Source organism: Acinonyx jubatus, chromosome B2 (genome assembly GCF_027475565.1).
Source record: "Acinonyx jubatus isolate Ajub_Pintada_27869175 chromosome B2, VMU_Ajub_asm_v1.0, whole genome shotgun sequence".
Classification (NCBI taxonomy): Eukaryota; Metazoa; Chordata; class Mammalia; order Carnivora; family Felidae; genus Acinonyx; species Acinonyx jubatus.
Window position 1 is genome coordinate 133,456,133 of NC_069385.1, and position 7,192 is coordinate 133,463,324.

Consider the following 7,192-nt stretch of genomic DNA (forward strand, 5'->3'; position numbering starts at 1 on the left):
ACTTAGAAGGTATTATGCCTAATGAAATAAGTCAGAGAAAGACAAATACCATATGATTTCACTTACATGTGGAATCTAAGAAATAAAACAAATGAACAAGCAAACACAAAAACCAGACTCGTAAATACAGAGAACAAATTCGTGGTTGCCAGGGTGGAGAGGAGTGGAGGTGATGAGCGAAGTAGATAAAGGGGATTAAGAGATATAGACTTCTAGTTATAAAATAAGTAAGCCACTGAATGAAAAGGAATAGGAATACAGTCAGTAATATTGTAATAATTCTTTATGATGGCAGCTAATGACTACATTTGTGGAGAGCATTGAGTAATGTATAGAGCTATAGGGTCAATATGTTGTACACCTGAAAACTCATATAACATTATATGTCAATTATATTTCAATAAGAAAGAAAGAAAGAAAGAAAGAAAGAAAGAAAGAAAGGAAGGAAGAAAGAAAAAAGGAAGGAAGGAAGGAAGGAAGGAAGGAAGGAAGGGAAGAAGGAAGGAAGGAAGGAAGGAAGGAAGGAAGGAAGGAAGGAAGGAATGGAGGGAGGAAGGAAGGGATGGAGAGGAGGAGGGAAGAGGAGGGAAGAGAAGGGATGGGAGGGAGGTAAGGAGGGAGGGAGGGAGGGAGAAAGAGAGGGAGGAAAGAAAGAAACAAGCCTAGGTAAGTGTCTCTGTTTCATAACCTGTTTCGTAGAATGAGAGGAAATGAGAACTGACCATGTTAATCACATTAAGCCAAAGTTGGGTTCAAATAATGCAGATCACCTAATAAAAATGAAATAAATGTTAGCTACTCAGACATATTTATATCTGCATAATACTGTATGCTCTGTGATTTGGAATATCTTTCTTTTTCTTTATTAAAATTTTAAATTATAGATGCTTGGTTCAGGCAATCAGAAACAGGGAAGAAATAAAGCTCAAGAAAATTGTAATCAACTATTGCAAAGAAACTGAGATAGATATTGTTTTCATAGATGCTGTAAACTGATATCTAATTTAACCCCCAGGTGAGTTAGTTGGTCAACTCCATCTTTTATGGTGACTGTTACTTGGTAACGTGGAACATTTGTACAGGAAATAAAAGTCATAGTTCTTGCCCTTGAGGAACTTACAATTAGAAGAGTTTATAAAATTTCACTATCAAATATCAAGTGCAAAAATAAAGGATTAAGCTACAGCAATGAAGATGTTCAAGCAACGCAGTCCTTGGGGAGGTGAGGAGGACAGAATATCAACAGAGACACTTGAGTGACCAGATCTAGGAGACGTACCATGCTTTGACTGCCAGGACACCAACAGTAAGTATGGTTTTCCACACAATAAAAATTCATTTTTGAAAAAAACAATCATCTAAGTCATTCTATTTTATACACGTGGTCTCAAGTTTGATATTTAAAGAGAGGACAAAATTGAATATTGCAGTGGAGAGGAACATACCTTAATAATTACTATTGGCAGTTTGAGTCTATTTTCTGTAACAAGGTCATATCCACTGTATCTGTTTAATATAACCAACTGGGCCAAAGCATGTGTTATCATAGTAATCAATTTTTAAGTGAATATCATGAAGACCATTCTTCAAACTGGTTATATATTTGATTTAATGTATAGGCACATTTTCTTATTTTATTTTATTATATTTTGAGTGTGCAGACATTTTATCTCAGGGTTGGACCCTTAAAATGCCAGTGGTTAATGTAAACTGCACTTGCCTCTTGAAGATTATACCACCTTTTTTTATTAATCAGGAAAAAAAAATAGACATTTTCGAGGGAAGCTTTGAATTTGTTTTCTTTGGGTGGCTAACCTTCATTCAGTAATTCAGTTTGTCTCTCAGTCTCTTTCTTTCTTCTTTCTTTCTCTTTCTTTCTTTCTTTCTTTCTTTCTTTCTTTCTTTCTTTCTTTCTTCTTTCTTTCCTGCTTTCTTACTTTCTTCTTTCTTTCCTTCTTTCCTTATTTCTTACTTTCTTTCTTTCATTTTCTTTGTCTTTCCTTCTTTCTTACCTTTTTTCTTTCTTTCTTTCTTTCATTTTTTCTTTTCTTTCTTTCATTTTCTTTCTTTCTTTCCTTCTTTCTTACCTTGTTTCTTTCTTTCCTTCTTTCTTCCTTTCTTTCTTTCATTTTCTTTCTTTCTTTTCTTTCTTTCATTTTCTTTCTTTCTTTCATTTTCTTTTTTCTTTTCTTTTTTTCATTTTCATTCTTTCTTTTTTCTTTCATTTTCTTTCTTTCCTTCTTTCTTACCTTCTTTCTTTCTTTCTTTCTTTCTTTCTTTCTTTCATTTTCTTTCTTTTCTTTCTTTCATTTTCTTTCTTTCTTTCTTCCTTTCCTTTTTCTTTCTTTCTTTCTTTCTTTCTTTCTTTCTTTCTTTCATTTTCTTTCTTTCCTTCTTTCTTACCTTCTTTCTTTCTTTCATTTTCTTTCTTTCCTTCTTTCTTACCTTCTTTCTTTCTTTCATTTTCTTTCTTTCCTTCTTTCTTACCTTCTTTCTTTCTTTCTTTTCTTTCTTTCATTTTCTTTCTTTCTTTCTTTTCTTTCTTTCATTTTCTTTCTTTCTTTCTTCCTTTCCTTTTTCTTTCTTTCTTTCTTTCTTTTTTCTTTCATTTTCTTTCTTTCCTTCTTTCTTACCTTCTTTCTTTCTTTCTTTCATTTTCTTTCATTTTCTTTCTTTTCTTTCTTTCATTTTCTTTCTTTTCTCTCTTTCATTTTCTTTCTTTCATTTTCTTTCTTTCTTTCTTTCCTCTTTCTTCCTTTCTTTCCTTTTTCTTTCTTTCTTTCTGTCTTTTGCAAAGTACAGCTATCATTACTTCCCAGAAAAGAAGTGAGGGAATGAGTCAAGGGTGAATGCTTGAAAAGGACATTTGGACTCCATAGTTATAAAAACCATCATTCCTGGGTTTCTGAGAAAATAGCAGAGTAGTAAGCATGAGGCATCTGTCTCCCCACCTAGACAAAAATTGTACTGGTAGAGTCTGCTTGATGTAACTATTTTGCACCTCTGGAGTCTATTGAAGGGTTGCAACTTTCAGGGGGAAGACTTGGAGCTACATGTGGTTAATTATGATCAATTTCAGCTCTTCGCTCAGTAGCTGCTACCCCTCCCCCCACTTCTAGCTCCATATTAGGCAGTTGTGTGTGTAATCTCAGCAGCAGCTAACATACAGCTTGTAGGAGCCAGGGTGGGTATACTAATCAGGCTTATCCAGAAAAAAAGAACTAATCATCAAATTTTCAGACGACACAGAGAGACAAATGACAGCAGGAAGAGAAAAGTGATTTCCTCTCTACAAGCGATCCTCAATAAGACTGCCAGCAGATTTCTCAACAGAAACTTGGGAGGCCAGAAGGAAGTGAGCAGATATATTCAAAGTGCTAAAAGGAAAAACAGACAAAAACCTCTCAACCAAGAATCCTGTACTTGGCAAAAGTGTCCTTCAAAAATGAAGACAGGGGTGCCTACGTGGCTCAGTAGGTTGAGCATATGACTCTTGATTGTGGCTGAGGTCACGACGCCAGGGCCATAGGATGGAGCCCCACATTGGCTCCACACTGAGTGTGGGGTCTATTTAAAATTCTCTCTCTCTCTTTCTCTCTCCCTGTCCCTTTGCCCCTCTCTCCCATTCGTGTGCACTCTGTCTCTCTAAAATTAAAAAAAAAAAATGAGGGAGAAAATAAGACATTCCCAGGTAACCCAAAGTTGAGGGAGTTTGTTATCCCTAAACATCCCTGCAAGAAATTCTTGAGAGAATCCTTCCAGTTAGGATTAAGGTAACCCAGAGCTGTATGAAGAAATAAAGATCTAACTAAAAGTCAATATATAGGCACTTATAAAAGGTCATACTATTGCAACAATAATTTATAACTCCACTTTGTTGCTTCTGCATTATTTAAGAGACTAATACATTTAAAAAAATTATTAGTGTGGGTGTGGTAGGGTCCCCTCCCTAAGGAAAGAAAAAACCTCAAGGCAACCTGGCTATAGGCGAACATGAAAACATCCTTCACAACCTTGTAACATGAGACCACTTAATCAGACTTCATGTTTGTGTGTTACCATATATGGGAGACAAAGAAGTAAAAAAATATATAAAAAAACTGCCATGTGGCATTCGGGGCTCAGTTCTTTGGGTACTGAACCCAACTGAGCAGTGCCGGCAGGAATAAAGTTGCTTCCTGTAAAGAAAAGCCTCAGTGTCACGACTCTCTGTGCGAGAACCCTGCTACATGGGGCCCCTGGGTGGCTCAGTCAGTTGAGTGTCTGACTTCGGCTCAGGTCATGATCTCACTGTACATGGGTTCTAGCCTGGCATCAGGCTCTCTCTTATCAGCTCAGAGCTGTTTCAGATCCTCTGTCTCCCTCCCCCCTGCCCCTGCCCCGTTCACACATTCTCTCAAAAATAAATAAACATGTAAAAAATTATTAGTGTGGAAGTGTGATCGTCACTTTGGTTTGTAACTGCGCATGTTATCTTCCACATAATTTAAGAGATCAGTGGATTTAAAAGAATTATTAATTTATGTTTTGGGGTGCACAATGCGTAAAGAGGTAATTCTGTGACAACGAAAAGAGGGAGATAAAGCTGTCAAGGAGCAAAGTTTTTGTGTTTTATTGAAATTAAACTGATATAAATGCAAACTAGAGTGCTGGTAACGTGAGATTGGCCATGGTAACCACAAAGGAAATAGCTATAAAATACACACAAAAGAAAGTAAGAAGGAAATTTAAATGCTTCACTGTAAAAAGTCAATTAAAAAGAAATGAAGACAGTGACGTAGGAAATGAAAGAGAAAGAAAAACTATAAATCTGTTCTTATCAGCAATTACTTTAAATGTAAGTGAATTAAATTCTCCAAACAAAAGGCAGAGATTGGCAAAATGGGTAAAGAAACCAGGCACACAAAGACAAATATTGTCTGATTCCACTTATGAAAGGTAATTAGTCAAACCAAAGAGATAGAGAGTAGACTGCCAGAGGTTGGGAAGAGGGAGGGGATAAGGAGTCACGGTTTAACGGGGACAGAGTTGCAGTTTTACAGAATAAGAAGGGTTCTGGAGATAGATGGTGGTGATGGTGGTATAAAATTATGAATGCTTTTTTGGGATGAGCACTGGGTGTTGTATGGAAACCAATCTGACAATAAATTTCATATATTGGAAAAAAAATTATGAATGCTTTTTTTTTCAACTTTTCTTTTTTTTTTTTTTATTTTTGAGACAGAGAGAGACAGAGCATGAACGGGGGAGGGGCAGAGAGAGAGGGAGACACAGAATCGGAAGCAGGCTCCAGGCTCCGAGCCATCAGCCCAGAGCCTGACGCGGGGCTCGAACTCACGGACCGCAAGATCGTGACCTGGCTGAGGTCGGACGCTCAACCGACTGTGCCACCCAGGCGCCCCTATGAATGCTTTTAATACCACCGAACCGTATACTTAAAAGTGGTTCAAGATGGTTAAATTTTATGCTATGTATATTTTACCAAGGTAAAAAACAAATAAAAAATAATCATTATTTCTAAAGAACCGGTTGCCAGTTGAATGCTGCATTGTCTGGCAAGACGAGGGAAGTAGATGCATCTGGCTTAAAACACCCAGGAGTGAAAAAAATGTCATCTGCGATTTGCGTGACTTCTCTGGGCCTTATGCTCAGATTACTCGACCACTTCCCCGTATGGTGCCAGCCACATCTTAACTGAGAGACATTAGGTAACTACACATGCCCAGCAGTACATTAGGATCTGCTTACTGGAGTGGGGTACCATGTTCTTGCACCCAGAGCCTCACATGTAGACTCATTTCAGCATGTACATCCCACGAGAAAAAAAATGGTCATCCGAAAGAGAAAGGTAACGTGTCAGATTTGAGGTTTGGTTTGCATCCACTCAAGCGACCAACAAACATTTATTCAGCGTGCACCAGCCACCAAGCGTTAGCCCAGGTGATAAGGGCTCATTGGTGGGCAAACTTTCATTCCCAACGAAATGAAATGATTTTTTTTCCGCAATCACGTCTGTGTTGGAGGAATATTGCACCACAGCGAAGTCCTAAAAAATTTTTGGCTAAGTCTGGAATCTTTCAGTTGTTCTGTTTCCTTGTAGACATTACATATAAAATCATCATATAATAGGGCGCCTGGGTGGCTCAGTCGGTTAAGCGGCCGACTTTGGCTCAGCTCATGAGCTCACAGTTCATGAGTTCGAGCCCCACACGGGGCTCTGGGCTGACAGCTCGGAGCCTGGAGCCTTCTTCGGATTCTGGGTCTCCCTCTCTCTCTGCCCCTCCCCCGCTCATACTCTGTCTCTGTCTCTCAAAAATAAATAAACATTAAAAAAAATCATCATATAATAAGAGACATGTTGCAAAGTGCTCTCATGAATTATAAGTTAAAGTTAAAGCCATGTTTTAAACTACGCCGTGTAGCGTTTTGGACTTATTGTAGTCCCCAAAGCAGGACCCAATTTGCAGCTTTGCTCAGTGAATTATGTAAGCCATTTAACACCACCGAGCCTTCCCATTCATGGTAAAATGCTGATAATTCCTGCCCTTCTGCGGCGGACAGTGTTGACTTACTGTTCTCATTGTCTTTTCCCTGGCCGACCTCTTCTATAGTCTTTCAAAGCTAAATCTGAATTTTCCAGCAAGTCTTGCAGCTAGAAATGGTTGTGTCATGAAGCAAGTAGAGGTAAGTAGAGGTGTCAGTACCCAATGAGATTCCAGTAGATCCCTGCTGAGATAGGGTGGAAAATTCTGGAAAACATTTACTTCCCAGATAGAATGGCACAGATGTGGCTGGTGCCACTTATGCTCATCTCCTCTCTTCCTTGAATGAAGCTGTGATATCCAAAGTGTGACAACTCAGCCCCTGAGTTGACTTCAGCAAGAGCTAACCTCCTGATTTCCTGCTGCGGAAGGGAAACACCGAGCACCCTCAATTTATTTAGGCCTCCGTTAGCCAGGGATTCTGTCTCTTGCAGCCAAACACAATGCTGTGTGGTGACTCTTGTCTGCCTAAGCTTATTGTAAGGATTTTGCAGGGAAATGACATCACATGTTTATTTTCCAGTATTGATTTCGTATTCTCATTTTTCATACGAAGAAGCCGAGACTCCAGAAGCATAAGTAACAGAGCAAAACTAACCCAGGTCCGCTAGCTGCATTTCTTCTGTCCCTTCCCACCCCCCACCCCCTCC